A 26,006-nucleotide genomic window follows, 5' to 3' on the forward strand; every position below is an offset into this window, starting at 1 on the left:
AAAAAAATTTGCATCAGCATTTTTTTGCAAGATTTTTTTGGTAAGCTAGTGGTGGAGCTAAGAATCGGAGTTGATGAAGCTGTGTTGAAAAGTACAAAGAAGAAAGATAAAGAAGACAAACTTAGGAGTGAACTAGATTTACCTTCAACTGATAAATATGAAAACAACTCACTAAAGGAACTCCTCGACACGTTACACTACGTCAGCGGGTTTGTTTTAAGAAGGCAAAGTACAAAAAAATGCCCCACAACGATAATAAAAGCTTTGTTGAAAGACGAGACTCCCGAACCAGCGCCTTAGATTACTCGGCCACACTGCCTTCTTTTTGTGTTATATTTCCCAAAATATCGTCCAAATGCTGTGAAATGGTTTTCCCACGTCTCTAAAAACATACCTTCTACAAAATTGAATAATGACAGCGGCGGGATTCGAACCCGCGTCTCCGAAGAGACTGGTGCCTAAAACCAGCGCCTTAGACCACTCGGCCACACTGCCTGCTTCCCGGTATATATTTCCCAAAATATCGTCTAAATGCTGTGAAATGTTTTTCCATGCCTCTAAAAACATACCTTCTACAAAATCAAACAATGACAGCGGCGAGATTCGAACCCGCACCCCCGAAGAGACTGGTGCCTTAAACCAGCGCCTTAGACCACTCGGCCACACTGCCTTCTTCCCGTTGAATATTTCCCAAAATATCGTCTAAATGCTGTGAAATGTTTTTCCCACGTCTCTAAAAACATACCTTTTACAAAATTGAATAATGACAGCGGCGGGATTCGAACCCGCGCCCCCAAAGAGACTGGTGCCTAAAACCAGCGCCTTAGACCACTCGGCCACACTGCCTGCTTCCCGGTTTATATTTCCCAAAATATCGTCTAAATGCTGTGAAATGTTTTTCCATGCCTCTAAAAACATACCTTCTACAAAATCGAACAACGCCAGCGGCGAGATTCGAACCCGCACCCCCGAAGAGACTGGTGCCTTAAACCAGTGCCTTAGACCACTCGGCCACACTGATTTCTTTCCGGTTTATATCCCTTAATATCATCTTAATGCTGTGAAATGGTTTTCCCACGTCTCTAAAAACATACCTTCTACAAAATTGAATAATGACAGCGGTGGGATTCGAACCCGCGCCCCCGAAGAGACTGGTGCCTAAAACCAGCGCCTTAGACCACTCGGCCACACTGCCTGCTACCCGGTATATATTTCCCAAAATACCGTCTAAATGCTGTGAAATGTTTTTCCACGCTTCTAAAAACATACCTTGTACAAAATTGAATAATGACAGCGGCGGGATTCGAACCCGCGCCCCCGAAGAGACTGGTGCCTAAAACCAGCGTCTTTTTTTATTAAGACCAAAAGTATTATTTACATTAAAAAACTTTGAAATAAAACAAAACTCAAGCAGTTATGAAAAATCGAAACACAATAAAACTTTTGACACAAAATAATCAAGCAGTCATAACATTACCATTGAATAAATTCACTTAAAAAGTCCCAATAAAATATTTTTTAACACATTACAATTCTGAGCGGTATCCGGCTTTAAAAGTTTCAACTGGTTAATAGTTTCTTTGCGAACACATGCTTTAATACGACTTGTTAGCACCGGAACCCGTGTTATTTTTACGACACTTTTCAAATTACGACTCCGCCATATTTCGTCTTTAAGGACCGCGGAAAGCAATTTCGCCATCGACCAGAAAATTGGAGGTCTCTTAATGGTGGACGGAACAATCGAAAAAACGATAAACTGGGCACGAGGTTCAGATATAAAACCGAAAATTGATACTGGGAGCTTTAAAATTGTGATAAAAAGCCAGGTCCACCACTCCTGAACTACGGGACACGTTACAAAAAGATGACTGACTGTTTCGCACCGAGAATTACCAAATAAACACATATTGTCCGCGACAAGACCAGCGTGGAGTAACCGTTCTTTAACCGGAAATGCTTGGTGGATGAGACGAAAGTTAATGTCCGCGTACCGCGTGGCCATTAGAGGGCAGGACACTTTTCCCCAATGCACTTGCGCAAGTGGCGCGGAGAAAAAGCCTCTCCAACGTTCTTCGCCTCGAGACTCCATGGAACACGCTTGCTTTACCAAAGAACGGTAAAAGTCGGATGATTTGAGCTCGCTGAAAACGACAGCCTCTTCTTTAGAGTTGATGACCCGAACCAATTCGGAAACCGGTGGCTCATGAACCAGAATATCCAAAGAGTCCACAAAATGAGCCCAGGCCGGTGGAATGAGCCGCAACATCTTATGATAGAGCGAAAGTATTGACCGATCCAGTAAACGCGGTCGAACCGATGAAACCATGTCCAAGATGACGGTATGAGGGAGGAAACCTGGGATGACCTCATACGTTATATCTCTCACGAGAACGAGCCCCGCGCGCGCGAAAGTAACTCTCTCTTGCGCCGACGCGGAAAAACCGGTAACTCGCGGGTTCAGAAAAATCGGCTCAAAGACAGGATTCGCGTGCGGTAAAACAGTCCATTCATTGGCGACAAGTAATCTGTTCCACGCGGTAACAATACTGCGATACCGGGGAACCATCCTTGGTAATAGTTTCTGGTCGAACTGAAGCCGAAAGACTTGAAAGCCAATGCCCTCATAACCGCCATAAAAGGAGAGCAAAAACCGTGGGACGTCCTTCATCGCGGAATCAGAGGAGTCGCCGATAAAGCCCTTAATTTCTTTTAAACGGAACGCGAGGTTTTTCAGCTGGAAATCTACGAGGCCGTACCCCCCCTTCAGATTTCGGACGAATGACTGTTTGGTAATCCACGTGACGCATGCCAGGACCCCAAATAAAATCCATCATCGCCGTTTTAAATCTTTGTGCCCAGGCTAATGGCAAATCTACCGAGCTCAGAGTATGCCAAAGCGTGGAAGCCGCTAGCACGTTAATGACGACAATTTTGCCCGTTAACGTAAGACGACGTTGTTTCCACGAACGTAAAGTGCCGGAGAACTTGTCCATTCGGGGTTTCCAGTTAAGACGGAGCAATTCTTGACCATCGTTCGTTAAATATATCCCCAAAATCTTCAGTGGGGCGCCACTTATGGACACCCCAGAGATCACCATCGGAAGGCGATTGCGATACGACCCAAGCCACTGCGCCTGACATTTCTTTACGTTTAATTTGGCTCCGGACGCTCGACCATACCGCTCGTATTCATGAATAGCCTCGACCATACCATCAGTCGAACTGGTTAGAATCGTATTATCGTCCATACAAAGGTAAGTGGCCGGTACCAAACATCGGGAGCCGTGGAATAGCCGGATTGCGCAACAGCGCAGCGAAAAGTGGTTCTGTCGAAAGAATATAGAGGAGGGAACTAAGCGGGCAACCTTTGCGAACTGAACGGCGCAGGGGGAAAAAATCCGTCAAAAAGCCATTGACCCGGACACATGATTTGGCGTGGACTAGAAAGGCTTGAATCCATTTGAGGAAAAAAGCACCAAAGCCCATACTGCGAAGCACTTCAAACAAAAAGGACCAGTCCACTTGATCAAATGCCTTCTCCAAATCCAGGTTTAACAAAACTCCTGGTGCGTTTGTTGCCGATAAAAGGTCAGACGCATCCAGCAAGAAGCGAGGCGTCTGCGATATGTCCCGGGCTCTCACCGCTCCCGTCTGGCATGGAGAAATTATATCTGGCAAAAGAGGTGCCAGCCTATTAGCAAAGACCTTCGCGAGTATTTTAAAGTCTACATTGAGCAGCGATATAGGACGCCAAGACGACAAAAAGTGAGATCGCCAGACTTAGGGACAAGCAAAATCAGACCCTCAGTCATTGTACGGGCAGTACACCATCCCGAGCCATCGTGGCCAAAACCCGAAGAAAACCTTCCTCGACTAAAGGCAAGAGAAATGACCAAAACTCGACTGTGAAGCCATCGCGGCCAGGGCTTTTCCCCCGCTTCATTGATTTTAAGGCCGTAACAATCTCCAACCAGACAATGGTATTGTCCAGGCTCCGCCGTTTGTCTTCTGATACTCTTCCCTGTACCAAGGAAGAAAAAATCCCGCCAGCTACGGGATCTACCGTTGCCTTAGCATAGAGCCTCGCATAGTATTCAAAAATATTCTGACGAATAGTGGTACCGTCGCGGGTGATCTCGCCACTGGACAATGTAAGCGACTGAATCGTTTTTTTCCTCTGCCGAAAATTTTCGAGGCGCAGAAAAAAAGCAGTAGGTTTTTCGTCGGCTAAAAGGTGCTGGGCTTTCGCACGAACTGCGGCACCAACGAACTCATGGGCGGTAACTTGAGAAAGGGATTCCGTCAAAGCAATAAGTTTGGTTTCTTCATCAACTGACAAATTCCGACGAGCAAGGTAAGCATTAATCTCTATTTACAATTTGGTTTTATGCGCGCGACGATGCGAGGCCAAATGTTTGGAGTAAAAAATAGCGTAATCACGCAAAGATATTTTCAAATCTTCATACCACCGAAAAATATCTTCCCGGTAGTCAAGTGAGGTTTGGCTTCGTTCCACTATACGAGTACAACCAGTGAGAAAGTTATCATTCTCCAACAAAGATGAATTAAAAGCCCAAGTTCCCGGCCCTCTCGGAGAACCAGACAGATCAATTTGCACTATGAGGGCTTTATGATCAGAAAAAGGAGAAACCATGTAAGTGCAACGAGATAAAAGAGCTAGTTCGGGCTGCCGATCGAAAAAGTAGTCTATTCGGGAGAATAAATATCGCCCAAAAACAAATCCAGCCCGCGAATATTCAAATTGCGAAGGATGGTAGTGACGCCAAACATCGACCAATGAAAGTTCGCCAGACATGGTTGGTAACGAATAAAGCGGGTCCCGGCGAAAATTTGCCGGGCGCCGGTCCATTGAAGGGTTCATGACATCATTTAGATCGCCAAAAATAAAATTCCGATGAAGCGTACTACAAATATCGGCGATTTCTTTAAAAAAGGTCGATCGGGAGGCTGCGTCATTTGGAGCGTAAACATTAATATGGTATCATCTATTTCAAATGAGGTCAATAAAAAACACCCCGTATTTTGATGTACCTACCACCCGGCGGGGTAAGACGTCTATTCCTGGCCGTATTAAAGTTGCAACACCGCAAAAACCTCCATTATTTAAATCCAGGTCAATAAAAACTTTACCTCTAAAATACGTTTTAAAAATAGCTACATGTTCCGGGAGCCAGTCTGTTTCTTGTAAAAAAACGAGATCATAGTCCTTTATAAAAGCTATTACATGTTCCATTTTCGTCTTATCACGCAATCCATTAACATTTAGCGATAAAAAACGTTAAGCCATATTAATTATACCATGTTGTGATCTTCCAAAACTCCATCAGACTGCTGCCCTCCAGACCCCATGGGGTCAGAGTCGTCACCAGGAGGCAAATTGGGCGTAGAGGCAAGCTTACCGGTCAGGCGGGAGGACTTAAAAGTAGAGGAACTCTTTCGGCGATACGGAAACGAAATTACGTCACCATCGTCCGTTGAATGATGACGCTTGCTGTTAGGCCTACCGCTCTGTTTAAATTTAGAAGAACGATTTATTATCGCAGCATCCGGTTTACTAACACCCACGTCGGCCGTATCCTGTGGCGCAACGCCCTCTGAATTATCAGCGGAATTATCATTACCAGCCCGCTGATGACAATTACGAACGGTGTGGCCCTGTTGCTCGCAACCGAAACAAACAAACTTAGGACAGTCCTTGTATATGTGATCGGAAGCCAAACAACCGTTACAGACCCGGCCTTGGCGATCATGCTAGACTTCGTAAAAGAACTCCACCCCCATCATGTCCTTAAGTTTAATGCGATAGGGAAGTGACGAAACCCCTTCCGGTAACGCCACCTTCACACGTCTAACTCCCGTGTAAATATTCTTCTTATTCTTCGCCCATACGATCTCTCCCTTTAGCTCACAGCTCATACTTCGCAATTTCTCCATCAAAGCCTCGTCAGCAATAAATCCCGGTAAACCAAAAAAAGAACTAGGCTACCACTACCTTAACAACAACATTCGACACGGCAATAGACTTCTTCATTAATATAAATTCCCTGCAAAACGCAAACCTCGGCGTCCTTGATAGAGACAAACGTGACAAAAAAACCTCCTGTAGTTGGAACCACCGACGAGATGGCCTCCAACCCAAAAGCCAGGTTGATCGCCGTAATAACATCATCTTCTGTTATATCTTGGTTAGCGCAGGTTAAAAAGTTAGAGCGTTTAAAAATATCCATCCTGGATTTCAGACGAAAACCCAGGAGGGCAAGGAAGCCGAAAAAAGAAACTGCGCGGATTAGTAAATTATAAATTTAGCAAACAAAATGTTATGAACTAAAGCTTAGCGAGCGCGCGAGGAGAGCAAAGAAAAACGAACCGCACTCTCCAAAAAACCAAACGCGAATCCAACCAGCGCCTTAGACCACTCGGCCACACTGCCTTCGTTTCGGTTTATATTTCCCAAAATATCGTCTAAATGCTGTAAAACAAATTTCCCACGCCTTTAAAACAAACTTTCTACAAAATTGAAATATGACAGCGGCGGGGTTCGAACCCGCGCCCCCTAAGAGACTGATGCCTAAACCCAGCGCCTTAGACCACTCGGCCACACTGCCTTCGTTTCTGTTTATATTTCCCAAAATATCGTCTAAATGCTGTAAAACAAATTTCCCACGCCTTTAAAACAAACTTTCTACAAAATTGAAATATGACAGCGGCGGGATTGGAACCCGCGCCCCCTAAGAGACTGGTGCCTAAAACCAGCGCCTTATACCACTCGGCCACACTGCCTTCGTTTCGGTATATATTTCCCAAAATATCGTCTAAAGGCTGTAAAACAAATTTCCCACGCCTTTAAAACAAACTTTCTACAAAATTGAAATATGACAGCGGCGGGATTCGAACCCGCGTCCCCTAAGAGACTGGTGCCTAAAACCAGCGCCTTAGACCACTCGGCCACACTGCCTTCATTTTGGTTTATATTTCCCAAAATATCGTCTAAATGCTGTAAAACAAATTTCCCACGCCTTTAAAACAAACTTTCTACAAAATTGAAATATGACAGCGGCGGGATTCGAACCCGCGCCCCCTAAGAGACTGGTGCCTAAAACCAGCGCATTAGACCACTCGGCCACACTGCCTTCGTTTCGGTTTATATTTCCCAAAATATCGTCTAAAGGCTGTAAAACAAATTTCCCACGCCTTTAAAATAAACTTTCTACAAAATTGAAATATGACAGCGGCGGGATTCGAACCCGCGCCCCCTAAGAGACTGGTGCCTAAAACCAGCGCCTTAGACCACTCGGCCACACTGCCTTCGTTTCGGTTTATATTTCCCAAAATATCGTCTAAATGTTGTAAAACAAATTTCCCACGCCTTTAAAACAAACTTTCTACAAAATTGAAATATGACAGCGGCGGGATTCGAACCCGCGCCCCCTAAGAGACTGGTGCCTAAAACCAGCGCATTAGACCACTCGGCCACACTGCCTTCGTTTCGGTTTATATTTCCCAAAATATCGTCTAAAGGCTGTAAAACAAATTTCCCACGCCTTTAAAATAAACTTTCTACAAAATTGAAATATGACAGCGGCGGGATTCGAACCCGCGCCCCCTAAGAGACTGGTGCCTAAAACCAGCGCCTTAGACCACTCGGCCACACTGCCTTCGTTTCGGTTTATATTTCCCAAAATATCGTCTAAATGTTGTAAAACAAATTTCCCACGCCTTTAAAACAAACTTTCTACAAAATTGAAATATGACAGCGGCGGGATTCGAACCCGCGCCCCCTTAGAGACTGGTGCCTAAAACCAGCGCCTTAGACCACTCTGCCACACTGCCTTCGTTGCGGTTCATATTTCCCAAAATATCGTCTAAATGCTGTAAAACAAATTTCCCACGCCTTTAAAACAAACTTTCTACAAAATTGAAATATGACAGCGGCGGGATTGGAACCCGCGCCCCCTAAGAGACTGGTGCCTAAAACCAGCGCCTTATACCACTCGGCCACACTGCCTTCGTTTCGGTATATATTTCCCAAAATATCGTCTAAAGGCTGTAAAACAAATTTCCCACGCCTTTAAAACAAACTTTCTACAAAATTGAAATATGACAGCGGCGGGATTCGAACCCGCGTCCCCTAAGAGACTGGTGCCTAAAACCAGCGCCTTAGACCACTCGGCCACACTGCCTTCATTTTAGAAAGGCTTGAATCCATTTGAGGAAAAAAGCACCAAAGCCCATACTGCGAAGCACTTCAAACAAAAAGGACCAGTCCACTTGATCAAATGCCTTCTCCAAATCCAGGTTTAACAAAACTCCTGGTGCGTTTGTTGCCGATAAAAGGTCAGACGCATCCAGCAAGAAGCGAGGCGTCTGCGATATGTCCCGGGCTCTCACCGCTCCCGTCTGGCATGGAGAAATTATATCTGGCAAAAGAGGTGCCAGCCTATTAGCAAAGACCTTCGCGAGTATTTTAAAGTCTACATTGAGCAGCGATATAGGACGCCAAGACGACAAAAAGTGAGATCGCCAGACTTAGGGACAAGCAAAATCAGACCCTCAGTCATTGTACGGGCAGTACACCATCCCGAGCCATCGTGGCCAAAACCCGAAGAAAACCTTCCTCGACTTAAGGCAAGAGAAATGACCAAAACTCGACTGTGAAGCCATCGCGGCCAGGGCTTTTCCCCCGCTTCATTGATTTTAAGGCCGTAACAATCTCCAACCAGACAATGGTATTGTCCAGGCTCCGCCGTTTGTCTTCTGATACTCTTCCCTGTACCAAGGAAGAAAAAATCCAGCCAGCTACGGGATCTACCGTTGCCTTAGCATAGAGCCTCGCATAGTATTCAAAAATATTCTGACGAATAGTGGTACCGTCGCGGGTGATCTCGCCACTGGACAATGTAAGCGACTGAATCGTTTTTTTCCTCTGCCGAAAATTTTCGAGGCGCAGAAAAAAAGCAGTAGGTTTTTCGTCGGCTAAAAGGTGCTGGGCTTTCGCACGAACTGCGGCACCAACGAACTCATGGGCGGTAACTTGAGAAAGGGATTCCGTCAAAGCAATAAGTTTGGTTTCTTCATCAACTGACAAATTCCGACGAGCAAGGTAAGCATTAATCTCTATTTACAATTTGGTTTTATGCGCGCGACGATGCGAGGCCAAATGTTTGGAGTAAAAAATAGCGTAATCACGCAAAGATATTTTCAAATCTTCATACCACCGAAAAATATCTTCCCGGTAGTCAAGTGAGGTTTGGCTTCGTTCCACTATACGAGTACAACCAGTGAGAAAGTTATCATTCTCCAACAAAGATGAATTAAAAGCCCAAGTTCCCGGCCCTCTCGGAGAACCAGACAGATCAATTTGCACTATGAGGGCTTTATGATCAGAAAAAGGAGAAACCATGTAAGTGCAACGAGATAAAAGAGCTAGTTCGGGCTGCCGATCGAAAAAGTAGTCTATTCGGGAGAATAAATATCGCCCAAAAACAAATCCAGCCCGCGAATATTCAAATTGCGAAGGATGGTAGTGACGCCAAACATCGACCAATGAAAGTTCGCCAGACATGGTTGGTAACGAATAAAGCGGGTCCCGGCGAAAATTTGCCGGGCGCCGGTCCATTGAAGGGTTCATGACATCATTTAGATCGCCAAAAATAAAATTCCGATGAAGCGTACTACAAATATCGGCGATTTCTTTAAAAAAGGTCGATCGGGAGGCTGCGTCATTTGGAGCGTAAACATTAATATGGTATCATCTATTTCAAATGAGGTCAATAAAAAACACCCCGTATTTTGATGTACCTACCACCCGGCGGGGTAAGACGTCTATTCCTGGCCGTATTAAAGTTGCAACACCGCAAAAACCTCCATTATTTAAATCCAGGTCAATAAAAACTTTACCTCTAAAATACGTTTTAAAAATAGCTACATGTTCCGGGAGCCAGTCTGTTTCTTGTAAAAAAACGAGATCATAGTCCTTTATAAAAGCTATTACATGTTCCATTTTCGTCTTATCACGCAATCCATTAACATTTAGCGATAAAAAACGTTAAGCCATATTAATTATACCATGTTGTGATCTTCCAAAACTCCATCAGACTGCTGCCCTCCAGACCCCATGGGGTCAGAGTCGTCACCAGGAGGCAAATTGGGCGTAGAGGCAAGCTTACCGGTCAGGCGGGAGGACTTAAAAGTAGAGGAACTCTTTCGGCGATACGGAAACGAAATTACGTCACCATCGTCCGTTGAATGATGACGCTTGCTGTTAGGCCTACCGCTCTGTTTAAATTTAGAAGAACGATTTATTATCGCAGCATCCGGTTTACTAACACCCACGTCGGCCGTATCCTGTGGCGCAACGCCCTCTGAATTATCAGCGGAATTATCATTACCAGCCCGCTGATGACAATTACGAACGGTGTGGCCCTGTTGCTCGCAACCGAAACAAACAAACTTAGGACAGTCCTTGTATATGTGATCGGAAGCCAAACAACCGTTACAGACCCGGCCTTGGCGATCATGCTAGACTTCGTAAAAGAACTCCACCCCCATCATGTCCTTAAGTTTAATGCGATAGGGAAGTGACGAAACCCCTTCCGGTAACGCCACCTTCACACGTCTAACTCCCGTGTAAATATTCTTCTTATTCTTCGCCCATACGATCTCTCCCTTTAGCTCACAGCTCATACTTCGCAATTTCTCCATCAAAGCCTCGTCAGCAATAAATCCCGGTAAACCAAAAAAAGAACTAGGCTACCACTACCTTAACAACAACATTCGACACGGCAATAGACTTCTTCATTAATATAAATTCCCTGCAAAACGCAAACCTCGGCGTCCTTGATAGAGACAAACGTGACAAAAAAACCTCCTGTAGTTGGAACCACCGACGAGATGGCCTCCAACCCAAAAGCCAGGTTGATCGCCGTAATAACATCATCTTCTGTTATATCTTGGTTAGCGCAGGTTAAAAAGTTAGAGCGTTTAAAAATATCCATCCTGGATTTCAGACGAAAACCCAGGAGGGCAAGGAAGCCGAAAAAAGAAACTGCGCGGATTAGTAAATTATAAATTTAGCAAACAAAATGTTATGAACTAAAGCTTAGCGAGCGCGCGAGGAGAGCAAAGAAAAACGAACCGCACTCTCCAAAAAACCAAACGCGAATCCAACCAGCGCCTTAGACCACTCGGCCACACTGCCTTCGTTTCGGTTTATATTTCCCAAAATATCGTCTAAATGCTGTAAAACAAATTTCCCACGCCTTTAAAACAAACTTTCTACAAAATTGAAATATGACAGCGGCGGGGTTCGAACCCGCGCCCCCTAAGAGACTGATGCCTAAACCCAGCGCCTTAGACCACTCGGCCACACTGCCTTCGTTTCTGTTTATATTTCCCAAAATATCGTCTAAATGCTGTAAAACAAATTTCCCACGCCTTTAAAACAAACTTTCTACAAAATTGAAATATGACAGCGGCGGGATTGGAACCCGCGCCCCCTAAGAGACTGGTGCCTAAAACCAGCGCCTTATACCACTCGGCCACACTGCCTTCGTTTCGGTATATATTTCCCAAAATATCGTCTAAAGGCTGTAAAACAAATTTCCCACGCCTTTAAAACAAACTTTCTACAAAATTGAAATATGACAGCGGCGGGATTCGAACCCGCGTCCCCTAAGAGACTGGTGCCTAAAACCAGCGCCTTAGACCACTCGGCCACACTGCCTTCATTTTGGTTTATATTTCCCAAAATATCGTCTAAATGCTGTAAAACAAATTTCCCACGCCTTTAAAACAAACTTTCTACAAAATTGAAATATGACAGCGGCGGGATTCGAACCCGCGCCCCCTAAGAGACTGGTGCCTAAAACCAGCGCATTAGACCACTCGGCCACACTGCCTTCGTTTCGGTTTATATTTCCCAAAATATCGTCTAAAGGCTGTAAAACAAATTTCCCACGCCTTTAAAATAAACTTTCTACAAAATTGAAATATGACAGCGGCGGGATTCGAACCCGCGCCCCCTAAGAGACTGGTGCCTAAAACCAGCGCCTTAGACCACTCGGCCACACTGCCTTCGTTTCGGTTTATATTTCCCAAAATATCGTCTAAATGTTGTAAAACAAATTTCCCACGCCTTTAAAACAAACTTTCTACAAAATTGAAATATGACAGCGGCGGGATTCGAACCCGCGCCCCCTTAGAGACTGGTGCCTAAAACCAGCGCCTTAGACCACTCTGCCACACTGCCTTCGTTGCGGTTCATATTTCCCAAAATATCGTCTAAATGCTGTAAAACAAATTTCCCACGCCTTTAAAACAAACTTTCTACAAAATTGAAATATGACAGCGGCGGGATTGGAACCCGCGCCCCCTAAGAGACTGGTGCCTAAAACCAGCGCCTTATACCACTCGGCCACACTGCCTTCGTTTCGGTATATATTTCCCAAAATATCGTCTAAAGGCTGTAAAACAAATTTCCCACGCCTTTAAAACAAACTTTCTACAAAATTGAAATATGACAGCGGCGGGATTCGAACCCGCGTCCCCTAAGAGACTGGTGCCTAAAACCAGCGCCTTAGACCACTCGGCCACACTGCCTTCATTTTAGAAAGGCTTGAATCCATTTGAGGAAAAAAGCACCAAAGCCCATACTGCGAAGCACTTCAAACAAAAAGGACCAGTCCACTTGATCAAATGCCTTCTCCAAATCCAGGTTTAACAAAACTCCTGGTGCGTTTGTTGCCGATAAAAGGTCAGACGCATCCAGCAAGAAGCGAGGCGTCTGCGATATGTCCCGGGCTCTCACCGCTCCCGTCTGGCATGGAGAAATTATATCTGGCAAAAGAGGTGCCAGCCTATTAGCAAAGACCTTCGCGAGTATTTTAAAGTCTACATTGAGCAGCGATATAGGACGCCAAGACGACAAAAAGTGAGATCGCCAGACTTAGGGACAAGCAAAATCAGACCCTCAGTCATTGTACGGGCAGTACACCATCCCGAGCCATCGTGGCCAAAACCCGAAGAAAACCTTCCTCGACTTAAGGCAAGAGAAATGACCAAAACTCGACTGTGAAGCCATCGCGGCCAGGGCTTTTCCCCCGCTTCATTGATTTTAAGGCCGTAACAATCTCCAACCAGACAATGGTATTGTCCAGGCTCCGCCGTTTGTCTTCTGATACTCTTCCCTGTACCAAGGAAGAAAAAATCCAGCCAGCTACGGGATCTACCGTTGCCTTAGCATAGAGCCTCGCATAGTATTCAAAAATATTCTGACGAATAGTGGTACCGTCGCGGGTGATCTCGCCACTGGACAATGTAAGCGACTGAATCGTTTTTTTCCTCTGCCGAAAATTTTCGAGGCGCAGAAAAAAAGCAGTAGGTTTTTCGTCGGCTAAAAGGTGCTGGGCTTTCGCACGAACTGCGGCACCAACGAACTCATGGGCGGTAACTTGAGAAAGGGATTCCGTCAAAGCAATAAGTTTGGTTTCTTCATCAACTGACAAATTCCGACGAGCAAGGTAAGCATTAATCTCTATTTACAATTTGGTTTTATGCGCGCGACGATGCGAGGCCAAATGTTTGGAGTAAAAAATAGCGTAATCACGCAAAGATATTTTCAAATCTTCATACCACCGAAAAATATCTTCCCGGTAGTCAAGTGAGGTTTGGCTTCGTTCCACTATACGAGTACAACCAGTGAGAAAGTTATCATTCTCCAACAAAGATGAATTAAAAGCCCAAGTTCCCGGCCCTCTCGGAGAACCAGACAGATCAATTTGCACTATGAGGGCTTTATGATCAGAAAAAGGAGAAACCATGTAAGTGCAACGAGATAAAAGAGCTAGTTCGGGCTGCCGATCGAAAAAGTAGTCTATTCGGGAGAATAAATATCGCCCAAAAACAAATCCAGCCCGCGAATATTCAAATTGCGAAGGATGGTAGTGACGCCAAACATCGACCAATGAAAGTTCGCCAGACATGGTTGGTAACGAATAAAGCGGGTCCCGGCGAAAATTTGCCGGGCGCCGGTCCATTGAAGGGTTCATGACATCATTTAGATCGCCAAAAATAAAATTCCGATGAAGCGTACTACAAATATCGGCGATTTCTTTAAAAAAGGTCGATCGGGAGGCTGCGTCATTTGGAGCGTAAACATTAATATGGTATCATCTATTTCAAATGAGGTCAATAAAAAACACCCCGTATTTTGATGTACCTACCACCCGGCGGGGTAAGACGTCTATTCCTGGCCGTATTAAAGTTGCAACACCGCAAAAACCTCCATTATTTAAATCCAGGTCAATAAAAACTTTACCTCTAAAATACGTTTTAAAAATAGCTACATGTTCCGGGAGCCAGTCTGTTTCTTGTAAAAAAACGAGATCATAGTCCTTTATAAAAGCTATTACATGTTCCATTTTCGTCTTATCACGCAATCCATTAACATTTAGCGATAAAAAACGTTAAGCCATATTAATTATACCATGTTGTGATCTTCCAAAACTCCATCAGACTGCTGCCCTCCAGACCCCATGGGGTCAGAGTCGTCACCAGGAGGCAAATTGGGCGTAGAGGCAAGCTTACCGGTCAGGCGGGAGGACTTAAAAGTAGAGGAACTCTTTCGGCGATACGGAAACGAAATTACGTCACCATCGTCCGTTGAATGATGACGCTTGCTGTTAGGCCTACCGCTCTGTTTAAATTTAGAAGAACGATTTATTATCGCAGCATCCGGTTTACTAACACCCACGTCGGCCGTATCCTGTGGCGCAACGCCCTCTGAATTATCAGCGGAATTATCATTACCAGCCCGCTGATGACAATTACGAACGGTGTGGCCCTGTTGCTCGCAACCGAAACAAACAAACTTAGGACAGTCCTTGTATATGTGATCGGAAGCCAAACAACCGTTACAGACCCGGCCTTGGCGATCATGCTAGACTTCGTAAAAGAACTCCACCCCCATCATGTCCTTAAGTTTAATGCGATAGGGAAGTGACGAAACCCCTTCCGGTAACGCCACCTTCACACGTCTAACTCCCGTGTAAATATTCTTCTTATTCTTCGCCCATACGATCTCTCCCTTTAGCTCACAGCTCATACTTCGCAATTTCTCCATCAAAGCCTCGTCAGCAATAAATCCCGGTAAACCAAAAAAAGAACTAGGCTACCACTACCTTAACAACAACATTCGACACGGCAATAGACTTCTTCATTAATATAAATTCCCTGCAAAACGCAAACCTCGGCGTCCTTGATAGAGACAAACGTGACAAAAAAACCTCCTGTAGTTGGAACCACCGACGAGATGGCCTCCAACCCAAAAGCCAGGTTGATCGCCGTAATAACATCATCTTCTGTTATATCTTGGTTAGCGCAGGTTAAAAAGTTAGAGCGTTTAAAAATATCCATCCTGGATTTCAGACGAAAACCCAGGAGGGCAAGGAAGCCGAAAAAAGAAACTGCGCGGATTAGTAAATTATAAATTTAGCAAACAAAATGTTATGAACTAAAGCTTAGCGAGCGCGCGAGGAGAGCAAAGAAAAACGAACCGCACTCTCCAAAAAACCAAACGCGAATCCAACCAGCGCCTTATACCACTCGGCCACACTGCCTTCGTTTCGGTATATATTTCCCAAAATATCGTCTAAAGGCTGTAAAACAAATTTCCCACGCCTTTAAAACAAACTTTCTACAAAATTGAAATATGACAGCGGCGGGGTTCGAACCCGCGCCCCCTAAGAGACTGATGCCTAAACCCAGCGCCTTAGACCACTCGGCCACACTGCCTTCGTTTCTGTTTATATTTCCCAAAATATCGTCTAAATGCTGTAAAACAAATTTCCCACGCCTTTAAAACAAACTTTCTACAAAATTGAAATATGACAGCGGCGGGATTGGAACCCGCGCCCCCTAAGAGACTGGTGCCTAAAACCAGCGCCTTATACCACTCGGCCACACTGCCTTCGTTTCGGTATATATTTCCCAAAATATCGTCTAAAGGCTGTAAAACAAATTTCCCACGCCTTTAAAACAAACTTTCTACAAAATTGAAATATGACAGCGGCGGGATTCGAACCCGCGTCCCCTAAGAGACTGGTGCCTAAAACCAGCGCCTTAGACCACTCGGGCACACTGCCTTCATTTTGGTTTATATTTCCCAAAATATCGTCTAAATGCTGTAAAACAAATTTCCCACGCCTTTAAAACAAACTTTCTACAAAATTGAAATATGACAGCGGCGGGATTCGAACCCGCGCCCCCTAAGAGACTGGTGCCTAAAACCAGCGCCTTAGACCACTCGGCCACACTGCCTTCGTTTCGGTTTATATTTCCCAAAATATCGTCTAAATGTTGTAAAACAAATTTCCCACGCCTTTAAAACAAACTTTCTACAAAATTGAAATATGACAGCGGCGGGATTGGAACCCGCGCCCCCTAAGAGACTGGTGCCTAAAACCAGCGCCTTATACCACTCGGCCACACTGCCTTCGTTTCGGTATATATTTCCCAAAATATCGTCTAAAGGCTGTAAAACAAATTTCCCACGCCTTTAAAACAAACTTTCTACAAAATTGAATTATGACAGCGGCGGGATTCGAACCCGCGTCCCCTAAGAGACTGGTGCCTAAAACCAGCGCCTTAGACCACTCGGCCACACTGCCTTCATTTTGGTTTATATTTCCCAAAATATCGTCTAAATGCTGTAAAACAAATTTCCCACGCCTTTAAAACAAACTTTCTACAAAATTGAAATATGACAGCGGCGGGATTCGAACCCGCGCCCCCTAAGAGACTGGTGCCTAAAACCAGCGCATTAGACCACTCGGCCACACTGCCTTCGTTTCGGTTTATATTTCCCAAAATATCGTCTAAAGGCTGTAAAACAAATTTCCCACGCCTTTAAAATAAACTTTCTACAAAATTGAAATATGACAGCGGCGGGATTCGAACCCGCGCCCCCTAAGAGACTGGTGCCTAAAACCAGCGCCTTAGACCACTCGGCCACACTGCCTTCGTTTCGGTTTATATTTCCCAAAATATCGTCTAAATGTTGTAAAACAAATTTCCCACGCCTTTAAAACAAACTTTCTACAAAATTGAAATATGACAGCGGCGGGATTCGAACCCGCGCCCCCTTAGAGACTGGTGCCTAAAACCAGCGCCTTAGACCACTCTGCCACACTGCCTTCGTTGCGGTTCATATTTCCCAAAATATCGTCTAAATGCTGTAAAACAAATTTCCCACGCCTTTAAAACAAACTATCTACAAAATTGAAATATGACAGCGGCGGGATTCGAACCCGCGCCCCCTAAGAGACTGGTGCCTAAAACCAGCGCCTTAGACCACTCGGCCACACTGCCTTCGTTTCGGTTTATATTTCCCAAAATATCGTCTAAATGCTGTAAAACAAATTTCCCACGCTTTTAAAACAAACTTTCTACAAAATTGAAATATGACAGCGGCGGGATTCGAACCCGCGCCCCCTAAGAGACTGGTGCCTAAAACCAGCGCCTTAGACCACTCGGCCACACTGCCTGCTTCCCGGTATATATTTCCCAAAATATCGTCTAAATGCTGTGAAATGTTTTTCCATGCCTCTAAAAACAAACTTTCTACAAAATTGAAATATGACAGCGGCGGGATTCGAACCCGCGCCCCCTAAGAGACTGGTGCCTAAAACCAGCGCATTAGACCACTCGGCCACACTGCCTTCGTTTCGGTTTATATTTCCCAAAATATCGTCTAAAGGCTGTAAAACAAATTTCCCACGCCTTTAAAATAAACTTTCTACAAAATTGAAATATGACAGCGGCGGGATTCGAACCCGCGCCCCCTAAGAGACTGGTGCCTAAAACCAGCGCCTTAGACCACTCGGCCACACTGCCTTCGTTTCGGTTTATATTTCCCAAAATATCGTCTAAATGTTGTAAAACAAATTTCCCACGCCTTTAAAACAAACTTTCTACAAAATTGAAATATGACAGCGGCGGGATTCGAACCCGCGCCCCCTTAGAGACTGGTGCCTAAAACCAGCGCCTTAGACCACTCTGCCACACTGCCTTCGTTGCGGTTCATATTTCCCAAAATATCGTCTAAATGCTGTAAAACAAATTTCCCACGCCTTTAAAACAAACTTTCTACAAAATTGAAATATGACAGCGGCGGGATTGGAACCCGCGCCCCCTAAGAGACTGGTGCCTAAAACCAGCGCCTTATACCACTCGGCCACACTGCCTTCGTTTCGGTATATATTTCCCAAAATATCGTCTAAAGGCTGTAAAACAAATTTCCCACGCCTTTAAAACAAACTTTCTACAAAATTGAAATATGACAGCGGCGGGATTCGAACCCGCGTCCCCTAAGAGACTGGTGCCTAAAACCAGCGCCTTAGACCACTCGGCCACACTGCCTTCATTTTAGAAAGGCTTGAATCCATTTGAGGAAAAAAGCACCAAAGCCCATACTGCGAAGCACTTCAAACAAAAAGGACCAGTCCACTTGATCAAATGCCTTCTCCAAATCCAGGTTTAACAAAACTCCTGGTGCGTTTGTTGCCGATAAAAGGTCAGACGCATCCAGCAAGAAGCGAGGCGTCTGCGATATGTCCCGGGCTCTCACCGCTCCCGTCTGGCATGGAGAAATTATATCTGGCAAAAGAGGTGCCAGCCTATTAGCAAAGACCTTCGCGAGTATTTTAAAGTCTACATTGAGCAGCGATATAGGACGCCAAGACGACAAAAAGTGAGATCGCCAGACTTAGGGACAAGCAAAATCAGACCCTCAGTCATTGTACGGGCAGTACACCATCCCGAGCCATCGTGGCCAAAACCCGAAGAAAACCTTCCTCGACTAAAGGCAAGAGAAATGACCAAAACTCGACTGTGAAGCCATCGCGGCCAGGGCTTTTCCCCCGCTTCATTGATTTTAAGGCCGTAACAATCTCCAACCAGACAATGGTATTGTCCAGGCTCCGCCGTTTGTCTTCTGATACTCTTCCCTGTACCAAGGAAGAAAAAATCCCGCCAGCTACGGGATCTACCGTTGCCTTAGCATAGAGCCTCGCATAGTATTCAAAAATATTCTGACGAATAGTGGTACCGTCGCGGGTGATCTCGCCACTGGACAATGTAAGCGACTGAATCGTTTTTTTCCTCTGCCGAAAATTTTCGAGGCGCAGAAAAAAAGCAGTAGGTTTTTCGTCGGCTAAAAGGTGCTGGGCTTTCGCACGAACTGCGGCACCAACGAACTCATGGGCGGTAACTTGAGAAAGGGATTCCGTCAAAGCAATAAGTTTGGTTTCTTCATCAACTGACAAATTCCGACGAGCAAGGTAAGCATTAATCTCTATTTACAATTTGGTTTTATGCGCGCGACGATGCGAGGCCAAATGTTTGGAGTAAAAAATAGCGTAATCACGCAAAGATATTTTCAAATCTTCATACCACCGAAAAATATCTTCCCGGTAGTCAAGTGAGGTTTGGCTTCGTTCCACTATACGAGTACAACCAGTGAGAAAGTTATCATTCTCCAACAAAGATGAATTAAAAGCCCAAGTTCCCGGCCCTCTCGGAGAACCAGACAGATCAATTTGCACTATGAGGGCTTTATGATCAGAAAAAGGAGAAACCATGTAAGTGCAACGAGATAAAAGAGCTAGTTCGGGCTGCCGATCGAAAAAGTAGTCTATTCGGGAGAATAAATATCGCCCAAAAACAAATCCAGCCCGCGAATATTCAAATTGCGAAGGATGGTAGTGACGCCAAACATCGACCAATGAAAGTTCGCCAGACATGGTTGGTAACGAATAAAGCGGGTCCCGGCGAAAATTTGCCGGGCGCCGGTCCATTGAAGGGTTCATGACATCATTTAGATCGCCAAAAATAAAATTCCGATGAAGCGTACTACAAATATCGGCGATTTCTTTAAAAAAGGTCGATCGGGAGGCTGCGTCATTTGGAGCGTAAACATTAATATGGTATCATCTATTTCAAATGAGGTCAATAAAAAACACCCCGTATTTTGATGTACCTACCACCCGGCGGGGTAAGACGTCTATTCCTGGCCGTATTAAAGTTGCAACACCGCAAAAACCTCCATTATTTAAATCCAGGTCAATAAAAACTTTACCTCTAAAATACGTTTTAAAAATAGCTACATGTTCCGGGAGCCAGTCTGTTTCTTGTAAAAAAACGAGATCATAGTCCTTTATAAAAGCTATTACATGTTCCATTTTCGTCTTATCACGCAATCCATTAACATTTAGCGATAAAAAACGTTAAGCCATATTAATTATACCATGTTGTGATCTTCCAAAACTCCATCAGACTGCTGCCCTCCAGACCCCATGGGGTCAGAGTCGTCACCAGGAGGCAAATTGGGCGTAGAGGCAAGCTTACCGGTCAGGCGGGAGGACTTAAAAGTAGAGGAACTCTTTCGGCGATACGGAAACGAAATTACGTCACCATCGTCCGTTGAATGATGACGCTTGCTGTTAGGCCTACCGCTCTGTTTAAATTTAGAAGAACGATTTATTATCGCAGCATCCGGTTTACTAACACCCACGTCGGCCGTATCCTGTGGCGCAACGCCCTCTGAATTATCAGCGGAATTATCATTACCAGCCCGCTGATGACAATTACGAACGGTGTGGCCCTGTTGCTCGCAACCGAAACAAACAAACTTAGGACAGTCCTTGTATATGTGATCGGAAGCCAAACAACCGTTACAGACCCGGCCTTGGCGATCATGCTAGACTTCGTAAAAGAACTCCACCCCCATCATGTCCTTAAGTTTAATGCGATAGGGAAGTGACGAAACCCCTTCCGGTAACGCCACCTTCACACGTCTAACTCCCGTGTAAATATTCTTCTTATTCTTCGCCCATACGATCTCTCCCTTTAGCTCACAGCTCATACTTCGCAATTTCTCCATCAAAGCCTCGTCAGCAATAAATCCCGGTAAACCAAAAAAAGAACTAGGCTACCACTACCTTAACAACAACATTCGACACGGCAATAGACTTCTTCATTAATATAAATTCCCTGCAAAACGCAAACCTCGGCGTCCTTGATAGAGACAAACGTGACAAAAAAACCTCCTGTAGTTGGAACCACCGACGAGATGGCCTCCAACCCAAAAGCCAGGTTGATCGCCGTAATAACATCATCTTCTGTTATATCTTGGTTAGCGCAGGTTAAAAAGTTAGAGCGTTTAAAAATATCCATCCTGGATTTCAGACGAAAACCCAGGAGGGCAAGGAAGCCGAAAAAAGAAACTGCGCGGATTAGTAAATTATAAATTTAGCAAACAAAATGTTATGAACTAAAGCTTAGCGAGCGCGCGAGGAGAGCAAAGAAAAACGAACCGCACTCTCCAAAAAACCAAACGCGAATCCAACCAGCGCCTTAGACCACTCGGCCACACTGCCTTCGTTTCGGTTTATATTTCCCAAAATATCGTCTAAATGCTGTAAAACAAATTTCCCACGCCTTTAAAACAAACTTTCTACAAAATTGAAATATGACAGCGGCGGGGTTCGAACCCGCGCCCCCTAAGAGACTGATGCCTAAACCCAGCGCCTTAGACCACTCGGCCACACTGCCTTCGTTTCTGTTTATATTTCCCAAAATATCGTCTAAATGCTGTAAAACAAATTTCCCACGCCTTTAAAACAAACTTTCTACAAAATTGAAATATGACAGCGGCGGGATTGGAACCCGCGCCCCCTAAGAGACTGGTGCCTAAAACCAGCGCCTTATACCACTCGGCCACACTGCCTTCGTTTCGGTATATATTTCCCAAAATATCGTCTAAAGGCTGTAAAACAAATTTCCCACGCCTTTAAAACAAACTTTCTACAAAATTGAAATATGACAGCGGCGGGATTCGAACCCGCGTCCCCTAAGAGACTGGTGCCTAAAACCAGCGCCTTAGACCACTCGGCCACACTGCCTTCATTTTGGTTTATATTTCCCAAAATATCGTCTAAATGCTGTAAAACAAATTTCCCACGCCTTTAAAACAAACTTTCTACAAAATTGAAATATGACAGCGGCGGGATTCGAACCCGCGCCCCCTAAGAGACTGGTGCCTAAAACCAGCGCATTAGACCACTCGGCCACACTGCCTTCGTTTCGGTTTATATTTCCCAAAATATCGTCTAAAGGCTGTAAAACAAATTTCCCACGCCTTTAAAATAAACTTTCTACAAAATTGAAATATGACAGCGGCGGGATTCGAACCCGCGCCCCCTAAGAGACTGGTGCCTAAAACCAGCGCCTTAGACCACTCGGCCACACTGCCTTCGTTTCGGTTTATATTTCCCAAAATATCGTCTAAATGTTGTAAAACAAATTTCCCACGCCTTTAAAACAAACTTTCTACAAAATTGAAATATGACAGCGGCGGGATTCGAACCCGCGTCCCCTAAGAGACTGGTGCCTAAAACCAGCGCCTTAGACCACTCGGCCACACTGCCTTCGTTTCGGTTTATATTTCCCAAAATATCGTCTAAATGCTGTAAAACAAATTTCCCACGCCTTTAAAACAAACTTTCTACAAAATTGAAATATGACAACGGCGGGATTCGAACCCGCGCCCCCTAAGAGACTGGTGCCTAAAACCAGCGCCTTAGACCACTCGGCCACACTGCCTTCATTTTGGTTTATATTTCCCAAAATATCGTCTAAATGCTGTGAAATGGTTTTCTAACGCCTCTTAAAACATACCTTCTGCAAAATTGAATTAGGACAGCGGCGGGATTCAAACCCGCACCCCCGGAGAGACTGGTGCCTAAAACCAGCTCCTTAGACCACTCGGCCACACTGCCTTCGTTTCGGTTTATATTTCCCAAAATATCGTCTAAATGCTGTAAAACAAATTTCCCACGCCTTTAAAACAAACTTTCTACAAAATTGAAATATGACAGCGGCGGGATTCGAACCCGCGCCCCCTTAGAGACTGGTGCCTAAAACCAGCGCCTTAGACCACTCTGCCACACTGCCTTCGTTGCGGTTCATATTTCCCAAAATATCGTCTAAATGCTGTAAAACAAATTTCCCACGCCTTTAAAACAAACTATCTACAAAATTGAAATATGACAGCGGCGGGATTCGAACCCGCGCCCCCTAAGAGACTGGTGCCTAAAACCAGCGCCTTAGACCACTCGGCCACACTGCCTTCGTTTCGGTTTATATTTCCCAAAATATCGTCTAAATGCTGTAAAACAAATTTCCCACGCTTTTAAAACAAACTTTCTACAAAATTGAAATATGACAGCGGCGGGATTCGAACCCGCGCCCCCTAAGAGACTGGTGCCTAAAACCAGCGCCTTAGACCACTCGGCCACACTGCCTGCTTCCCGGTATATATTTCCCAAAATATCGTCTAAATGCTGTGAAATGTTTTTCCATGCCTCTAAAAACAAACTTTCTACAAAATTGAAATATGACAGCGGCGGGATTCGAACCCGCGCCCCCTAAGAGACTGGTGCCTAAAACCAGCGCCTTAGACCACTCGGCCACACTGCCTTCGTTTCGGTTTATATTTCCCAAAATATCGTCTAAATGCTGTAAAAACAAATTGACCACGCCTTTAAAACAAACTTTCTACAAAATTGAAATATGACAACGGCGGGATTCGAACCCGCGCCCCCTAAGAGACTGGTGCCTAAAACCAGCGCCTTAGACCACTCGGCCACACTGCCTTCATTTTGGTTTATATTTCCCAAAATATCGTCTCAATGCTGTAAAACAAATTTCCCACGCCTTTAAAACAAACTTTCTACAAAATTGAAATATGACAGCGGCGGGATTCGAACCCGCGCCCCCTAGGAGACTGGTGCCTAAAACCAGCGCCTTAGACCACTCGGCCACACTGCCTTCGTTTCGATTTATATTTCCCAAAATATCGTCTAAATGCTGTAAAACAAATTTCCCACGCCTTTAAAACAAACTTTCTACAAAATTGAAATATGACAGCGGCGGGATTCGAACCCGCGCCCCCTAAGAGACTGGTGCCTAAAACCAGCGCCTTAGACCACTCGGCCACACTGCCTTCGTTTCGGTTTATATTTCCCAAAATATCGTCTAAATGCTGTAAAACAAATTTCCCACGCCTTTAAAACAAACTTTTTACAAAATTGAAATATGACAGCGGCGGGATTCGAACCCGCGCCCCCTAGGAGACTGGTGCCTAAAACCAGCGCCTTAGACCACTCGGCCACACTGCCTTCGTTTCGATTTATATTTCCCAAAATTACGTCTAAATGCTGTAAAACAAATTTCCCACGCCTTTAAAACAAACTTTCTACAAAATTGAAATATGACAGCGACGGGATTCGAACCCGCGCCCCCTAAGAGACTGGTGCCTAAAACCAGCGCCTTAGCCCACTCGGCCACACTGCCTTCGCTTCGGTTTATATTTCCCAAAATATCGTCTAAATGCTGTAAAACAAATTTCCCACGCCTTTAAAACAAACTTTCTACAAAATTGAAATATGACAGCGGCGGGATTCGAACACGCGCCCCCTAAGAGACTGGTGCCTAAAACCAGCGCCTTAGACCACTCGGCCACACTGCCTTCGTTTCGGTTTATATTTCCCAAAATATCGTCTAAATGCTGTAAAACAAATTTCCCACGCCTTTAAAACAAACTTTCTACAAAATTGAAATATGACAACGGCGGGATTCGAACCCGCGCCCCCTAAGAGACTGGTGCCTAAAACCAGCGCCTTAGACCACTCGGCCACACTGCCTTCATTTTGGTTTATATTTCCCAAAATATCGTCTAAATGCTGTGAAATGGTTTTCTAACGCCTCTTAAAACATACCTTCTGCAAAATTGAATTAGGACAGCGGCGGGATTCAAACCCGCACCCCCGGAGAGACTGGTGCCTAAAACCAGCTCCTTAGACCACTCGGCCACACTGCCTTCGTTTCGGTTTATATTTCCCAAAATATCGTCTAAATGCTGTAAAACAAATTTCCCACGCCTTTAAAACAAACTTTCTACAAAATTGAAATATGACAGCGGCGGGATTCGAACCCGCGCCCCCTAAGAGACTGGTGCCTAAAACCAGCGCCTTAGACCACTCGGCCACACTGCCTTCGTTTCGGTTAATATTTCCCAAAATATCGTCTAAATGCTGTAAAACAAATTTCCCACGCCTTTAAAACAAACTTTCTACAAAATTGAAATATGACAGCGGCGGGATTCGAACCCGCGCCCCCCAAGTGACTGGTGCCTAAAACCAGCGCCTTAGACCACTCGGCCACACTGCCTTCATTTTGGTTTATATTTCCCAAAATATCGTCTAAATGCTGTGAAATGTTTTTCCATGCCTCTAAAAACAAACTTTCTACAAAATTGAAATATGACAGCGGCGGGATTCGAACCCGCGCCCCCTAAGAGACTGGTGCCTAAAACCAGCGCCTTAGACCACTCGGCCACACTGCCTTCGTTTCGGTTTATATTTCCCAAAATATCGTCTAAATGCTGTAAAAACAAATTGACCACGCCTTTAAAACAAACTTTCTACAAAATTGAAATATGACAGCGGCGGGATTCGAACCCGCGCCCCCTAAGAGACTGGTGCCTAAAACCAGCGCCTTAGACCACTCGGCCACACTGCCTTCATTTTGGTTTATATTTCCCAAAATATCGTCTCAATGCTGTAAAACAAATTTCCCACGCCTTTAAAACAAACTTTCTACAAAATTGAAATATGACAGCGGCGGGATTCGAACCCGCGCCCCCTAGGAGACTGGTGCCTAAAACCAGCGCCTTAGACCACTCGGCCACACTGCCTTCGTTTCGATTTATATTTCCCAAAATATCGTCTAAATGCTGTAAAACAAATTTCCCACGCCTTTAAAACAAACTTTCTACAAAATTGAAATATGATAGCGGCGGGATTCGAACCCGCGCCCCCTAAGAGACTGGTGCCTAAAACCAGCGCCTTAGAACACTCGGCCACACT

At 44.9% G+C, this 26,006-nt stretch overlaps 57 non-coding genes across 57 annotated transcripts; all 57 read right to left on the reverse strand.

The window, feature by feature from the left end:
• Positions 1-413: 413 nt before the first annotated feature.
• Positions 414-495, reverse strand: TRNAL-UAG (transfer RNA leucine (anticodon UAG)). Its single transcript has one exon. It is a non-coding gene; the product is annotated as a tRNA-Leu (tRNA).
• Positions 496-588: 93 nt separating this feature from the next.
• TRNAL-AAG (transfer RNA leucine (anticodon AAG)) lies at positions 589-670 on the reverse strand. The gene has a single exon. It is a non-coding gene; the product is annotated as a tRNA-Leu (tRNA).
• Positions 671-764: 94 nt separating this feature from the next.
• On the reverse strand, positions 765-846 carry TRNAL-UAG (transfer RNA leucine (anticodon UAG)). The gene has a single exon. It is a non-coding gene; the product is annotated as a tRNA-Leu (tRNA).
• A 267-nt stretch (positions 847-1,113) lies between these two features.
• On the reverse strand, positions 1,114-1,195 carry TRNAL-UAG (transfer RNA leucine (anticodon UAG)). Its single transcript has one exon. It is a non-coding gene; the product is annotated as a tRNA-Leu (tRNA).
• Positions 1,196-6,722: 5,527 nt separating this feature from the next.
• On the reverse strand, positions 6,723-6,804 carry TRNAL-UAG (transfer RNA leucine (anticodon UAG)). Its single transcript has one exon. It is a non-coding gene; the product is annotated as a tRNA-Leu (tRNA).
• A 93-nt stretch (positions 6,805-6,897) lies between these two features.
• TRNAL-UAG (transfer RNA leucine (anticodon UAG)) lies at positions 6,898-6,979 on the reverse strand. The gene has a single exon. It is a non-coding gene; the product is annotated as a tRNA-Leu (tRNA).
• Positions 6,980-7,072: 93 nt separating this feature from the next.
• On the reverse strand, positions 7,073-7,154 carry TRNAL-UAG (transfer RNA leucine (anticodon UAG)). The gene has a single exon. It is a non-coding gene; the product is annotated as a tRNA-Leu (tRNA).
• Positions 7,155-7,247: 93 nt separating this feature from the next.
• TRNAL-UAG (transfer RNA leucine (anticodon UAG)) lies at positions 7,248-7,329 on the reverse strand. The gene has a single exon. It is a non-coding gene; the product is annotated as a tRNA-Leu (tRNA).
• Positions 7,330-7,422: 93 nt separating this feature from the next.
• Positions 7,423-7,504, reverse strand: TRNAL-UAG (transfer RNA leucine (anticodon UAG)). The gene has a single exon. It is a non-coding gene; the product is annotated as a tRNA-Leu (tRNA).
• A 93-nt stretch (positions 7,505-7,597) lies between these two features.
• On the reverse strand, positions 7,598-7,679 carry TRNAL-UAG (transfer RNA leucine (anticodon UAG)). The gene has a single exon. It is a non-coding gene; the product is annotated as a tRNA-Leu (tRNA).
• A 93-nt stretch (positions 7,680-7,772) lies between these two features.
• TRNAL-UAG (transfer RNA leucine (anticodon UAG)) lies at positions 7,773-7,854 on the reverse strand. The gene has a single exon. It is a non-coding gene; the product is annotated as a tRNA-Leu (tRNA).
• A 93-nt stretch (positions 7,855-7,947) lies between these two features.
• TRNAL-UAG (transfer RNA leucine (anticodon UAG)) lies at positions 7,948-8,029 on the reverse strand. The gene has a single exon. It is a non-coding gene; the product is annotated as a tRNA-Leu (tRNA).
• Positions 8,030-8,122: 93 nt separating this feature from the next.
• On the reverse strand, positions 8,123-8,204 carry TRNAL-UAG (transfer RNA leucine (anticodon UAG)). Its single transcript has one exon. It is a non-coding gene; the product is annotated as a tRNA-Leu (tRNA).
• Positions 8,205-11,489: 3,285 nt separating this feature from the next.
• Positions 11,490-11,571, reverse strand: TRNAL-UAG (transfer RNA leucine (anticodon UAG)). Its single transcript has one exon. It is a non-coding gene; the product is annotated as a tRNA-Leu (tRNA).
• A 93-nt stretch (positions 11,572-11,664) lies between these two features.
• Positions 11,665-11,746, reverse strand: TRNAL-UAG (transfer RNA leucine (anticodon UAG)). Its single transcript has one exon. It is a non-coding gene; the product is annotated as a tRNA-Leu (tRNA).
• Positions 11,747-11,839: 93 nt separating this feature from the next.
• TRNAL-UAG (transfer RNA leucine (anticodon UAG)) lies at positions 11,840-11,921 on the reverse strand. The gene has a single exon. It is a non-coding gene; the product is annotated as a tRNA-Leu (tRNA).
• A 93-nt stretch (positions 11,922-12,014) lies between these two features.
• On the reverse strand, positions 12,015-12,096 carry TRNAL-UAG (transfer RNA leucine (anticodon UAG)). The gene has a single exon. It is a non-coding gene; the product is annotated as a tRNA-Leu (tRNA).
• Positions 12,097-12,189: 93 nt separating this feature from the next.
• TRNAL-UAG (transfer RNA leucine (anticodon UAG)) lies at positions 12,190-12,271 on the reverse strand. Its single transcript has one exon. It is a non-coding gene; the product is annotated as a tRNA-Leu (tRNA).
• Positions 12,272-12,364: 93 nt separating this feature from the next.
• Positions 12,365-12,446, reverse strand: TRNAL-UAG (transfer RNA leucine (anticodon UAG)). The gene has a single exon. It is a non-coding gene; the product is annotated as a tRNA-Leu (tRNA).
• A 93-nt stretch (positions 12,447-12,539) lies between these two features.
• On the reverse strand, positions 12,540-12,621 carry TRNAL-UAG (transfer RNA leucine (anticodon UAG)). The gene has a single exon. It is a non-coding gene; the product is annotated as a tRNA-Leu (tRNA).
• A 3,285-nt stretch (positions 12,622-15,906) lies between these two features.
• TRNAL-UAG (transfer RNA leucine (anticodon UAG)) lies at positions 15,907-15,988 on the reverse strand. The gene has a single exon. It is a non-coding gene; the product is annotated as a tRNA-Leu (tRNA).
• Positions 15,989-16,081: 93 nt separating this feature from the next.
• On the reverse strand, positions 16,082-16,163 carry TRNAL-UAG (transfer RNA leucine (anticodon UAG)). The gene has a single exon. It is a non-coding gene; the product is annotated as a tRNA-Leu (tRNA).
• A 93-nt stretch (positions 16,164-16,256) lies between these two features.
• TRNAL-UAG (transfer RNA leucine (anticodon UAG)) lies at positions 16,257-16,338 on the reverse strand. The gene has a single exon. It is a non-coding gene; the product is annotated as a tRNA-Leu (tRNA).
• A 93-nt stretch (positions 16,339-16,431) lies between these two features.
• On the reverse strand, positions 16,432-16,513 carry TRNAL-UAG (transfer RNA leucine (anticodon UAG)). The gene has a single exon. It is a non-coding gene; the product is annotated as a tRNA-Leu (tRNA).
• A 93-nt stretch (positions 16,514-16,606) lies between these two features.
• Positions 16,607-16,688, reverse strand: TRNAL-UAG (transfer RNA leucine (anticodon UAG)). Its single transcript has one exon. It is a non-coding gene; the product is annotated as a tRNA-Leu (tRNA).
• Positions 16,689-16,781: 93 nt separating this feature from the next.
• TRNAL-UAG (transfer RNA leucine (anticodon UAG)) lies at positions 16,782-16,863 on the reverse strand. Its single transcript has one exon. It is a non-coding gene; the product is annotated as a tRNA-Leu (tRNA).
• A 93-nt stretch (positions 16,864-16,956) lies between these two features.
• On the reverse strand, positions 16,957-17,038 carry TRNAL-UAG (transfer RNA leucine (anticodon UAG)). Its single transcript has one exon. It is a non-coding gene; the product is annotated as a tRNA-Leu (tRNA).
• A 93-nt stretch (positions 17,039-17,131) lies between these two features.
• Positions 17,132-17,213, reverse strand: TRNAL-UAG (transfer RNA leucine (anticodon UAG)). Its single transcript has one exon. It is a non-coding gene; the product is annotated as a tRNA-Leu (tRNA).
• A 93-nt stretch (positions 17,214-17,306) lies between these two features.
• Positions 17,307-17,388, reverse strand: TRNAL-UAG (transfer RNA leucine (anticodon UAG)). Its single transcript has one exon. It is a non-coding gene; the product is annotated as a tRNA-Leu (tRNA).
• Positions 17,389-17,481: 93 nt separating this feature from the next.
• TRNAL-UAG (transfer RNA leucine (anticodon UAG)) lies at positions 17,482-17,563 on the reverse strand. Its single transcript has one exon. It is a non-coding gene; the product is annotated as a tRNA-Leu (tRNA).
• Positions 17,564-17,656: 93 nt separating this feature from the next.
• TRNAL-UAG (transfer RNA leucine (anticodon UAG)) lies at positions 17,657-17,738 on the reverse strand. Its single transcript has one exon. It is a non-coding gene; the product is annotated as a tRNA-Leu (tRNA).
• Positions 17,739-17,831: 93 nt separating this feature from the next.
• TRNAL-UAG (transfer RNA leucine (anticodon UAG)) lies at positions 17,832-17,913 on the reverse strand. The gene has a single exon. It is a non-coding gene; the product is annotated as a tRNA-Leu (tRNA).
• A 93-nt stretch (positions 17,914-18,006) lies between these two features.
• On the reverse strand, positions 18,007-18,088 carry TRNAL-UAG (transfer RNA leucine (anticodon UAG)). The gene has a single exon. It is a non-coding gene; the product is annotated as a tRNA-Leu (tRNA).
• A 93-nt stretch (positions 18,089-18,181) lies between these two features.
• On the reverse strand, positions 18,182-18,263 carry TRNAL-UAG (transfer RNA leucine (anticodon UAG)). Its single transcript has one exon. It is a non-coding gene; the product is annotated as a tRNA-Leu (tRNA).
• A 93-nt stretch (positions 18,264-18,356) lies between these two features.
• Positions 18,357-18,438, reverse strand: TRNAL-UAG (transfer RNA leucine (anticodon UAG)). The gene has a single exon. It is a non-coding gene; the product is annotated as a tRNA-Leu (tRNA).
• Positions 18,439-21,723: 3,285 nt separating this feature from the next.
• Positions 21,724-21,805, reverse strand: TRNAL-UAG (transfer RNA leucine (anticodon UAG)). The gene has a single exon. It is a non-coding gene; the product is annotated as a tRNA-Leu (tRNA).
• Positions 21,806-21,898: 93 nt separating this feature from the next.
• TRNAL-UAG (transfer RNA leucine (anticodon UAG)) lies at positions 21,899-21,980 on the reverse strand. The gene has a single exon. It is a non-coding gene; the product is annotated as a tRNA-Leu (tRNA).
• Positions 21,981-22,073: 93 nt separating this feature from the next.
• Positions 22,074-22,155, reverse strand: TRNAL-UAG (transfer RNA leucine (anticodon UAG)). The gene has a single exon. It is a non-coding gene; the product is annotated as a tRNA-Leu (tRNA).
• Positions 22,156-22,248: 93 nt separating this feature from the next.
• TRNAL-UAG (transfer RNA leucine (anticodon UAG)) lies at positions 22,249-22,330 on the reverse strand. Its single transcript has one exon. It is a non-coding gene; the product is annotated as a tRNA-Leu (tRNA).
• A 93-nt stretch (positions 22,331-22,423) lies between these two features.
• TRNAL-UAG (transfer RNA leucine (anticodon UAG)) lies at positions 22,424-22,505 on the reverse strand. The gene has a single exon. It is a non-coding gene; the product is annotated as a tRNA-Leu (tRNA).
• A 93-nt stretch (positions 22,506-22,598) lies between these two features.
• Positions 22,599-22,680, reverse strand: TRNAL-UAG (transfer RNA leucine (anticodon UAG)). The gene has a single exon. It is a non-coding gene; the product is annotated as a tRNA-Leu (tRNA).
• A 269-nt stretch (positions 22,681-22,949) lies between these two features.
• TRNAL-UAG (transfer RNA leucine (anticodon UAG)) lies at positions 22,950-23,031 on the reverse strand. Its single transcript has one exon. It is a non-coding gene; the product is annotated as a tRNA-Leu (tRNA).
• A 93-nt stretch (positions 23,032-23,124) lies between these two features.
• Positions 23,125-23,206, reverse strand: TRNAL-UAG (transfer RNA leucine (anticodon UAG)). The gene has a single exon. It is a non-coding gene; the product is annotated as a tRNA-Leu (tRNA).
• A 93-nt stretch (positions 23,207-23,299) lies between these two features.
• TRNAL-UAG (transfer RNA leucine (anticodon UAG)) lies at positions 23,300-23,381 on the reverse strand. Its single transcript has one exon. It is a non-coding gene; the product is annotated as a tRNA-Leu (tRNA).
• A 93-nt stretch (positions 23,382-23,474) lies between these two features.
• Positions 23,475-23,556, reverse strand: TRNAL-UAG (transfer RNA leucine (anticodon UAG)). The gene has a single exon. It is a non-coding gene; the product is annotated as a tRNA-Leu (tRNA).
• Positions 23,557-23,650: 94 nt separating this feature from the next.
• Positions 23,651-23,732, reverse strand: TRNAL-UAG (transfer RNA leucine (anticodon UAG)). Its single transcript has one exon. It is a non-coding gene; the product is annotated as a tRNA-Leu (tRNA).
• Positions 23,733-23,825: 93 nt separating this feature from the next.
• TRNAL-UAG (transfer RNA leucine (anticodon UAG)) lies at positions 23,826-23,907 on the reverse strand. Its single transcript has one exon. It is a non-coding gene; the product is annotated as a tRNA-Leu (tRNA).
• A 93-nt stretch (positions 23,908-24,000) lies between these two features.
• On the reverse strand, positions 24,001-24,082 carry TRNAL-UAG (transfer RNA leucine (anticodon UAG)). Its single transcript has one exon. It is a non-coding gene; the product is annotated as a tRNA-Leu (tRNA).
• Positions 24,083-24,175: 93 nt separating this feature from the next.
• On the reverse strand, positions 24,176-24,257 carry TRNAL-UAG (transfer RNA leucine (anticodon UAG)). Its single transcript has one exon. It is a non-coding gene; the product is annotated as a tRNA-Leu (tRNA).
• A 93-nt stretch (positions 24,258-24,350) lies between these two features.
• Positions 24,351-24,432, reverse strand: TRNAL-UAG (transfer RNA leucine (anticodon UAG)). Its single transcript has one exon. It is a non-coding gene; the product is annotated as a tRNA-Leu (tRNA).
• A 93-nt stretch (positions 24,433-24,525) lies between these two features.
• TRNAL-UAG (transfer RNA leucine (anticodon UAG)) lies at positions 24,526-24,607 on the reverse strand. The gene has a single exon. It is a non-coding gene; the product is annotated as a tRNA-Leu (tRNA).
• Positions 24,608-24,700: 93 nt separating this feature from the next.
• TRNAL-UAG (transfer RNA leucine (anticodon UAG)) lies at positions 24,701-24,782 on the reverse strand. The gene has a single exon. It is a non-coding gene; the product is annotated as a tRNA-Leu (tRNA).
• A 269-nt stretch (positions 24,783-25,051) lies between these two features.
• On the reverse strand, positions 25,052-25,133 carry TRNAL-UAG (transfer RNA leucine (anticodon UAG)). The gene has a single exon. It is a non-coding gene; the product is annotated as a tRNA-Leu (tRNA).
• Positions 25,134-25,226: 93 nt separating this feature from the next.
• TRNAL-UAG (transfer RNA leucine (anticodon UAG)) lies at positions 25,227-25,308 on the reverse strand. The gene has a single exon. It is a non-coding gene; the product is annotated as a tRNA-Leu (tRNA).
• A 93-nt stretch (positions 25,309-25,401) lies between these two features.
• TRNAL-UAG (transfer RNA leucine (anticodon UAG)) lies at positions 25,402-25,483 on the reverse strand. The gene has a single exon. It is a non-coding gene; the product is annotated as a tRNA-Leu (tRNA).
• A 94-nt stretch (positions 25,484-25,577) lies between these two features.
• Positions 25,578-25,659, reverse strand: TRNAL-UAG (transfer RNA leucine (anticodon UAG)). The gene has a single exon. It is a non-coding gene; the product is annotated as a tRNA-Leu (tRNA).
• A 93-nt stretch (positions 25,660-25,752) lies between these two features.
• On the reverse strand, positions 25,753-25,834 carry TRNAL-UAG (transfer RNA leucine (anticodon UAG)). The gene has a single exon. It is a non-coding gene; the product is annotated as a tRNA-Leu (tRNA).
• Positions 25,835-26,006: the final 172 nt, after the last annotated feature.

This window comes from Leiobunum rupestre, chromosome 2, assembly GCF_980474605.1.
Source record: "Leiobunum rupestre chromosome 2, qqLeiRupe1.1.hap1, whole genome shotgun sequence".
Taxonomy (NCBI): domain Eukaryota; kingdom Metazoa; phylum Arthropoda; class Arachnida; order Opiliones; family Sclerosomatidae; genus Leiobunum; species Leiobunum rupestre.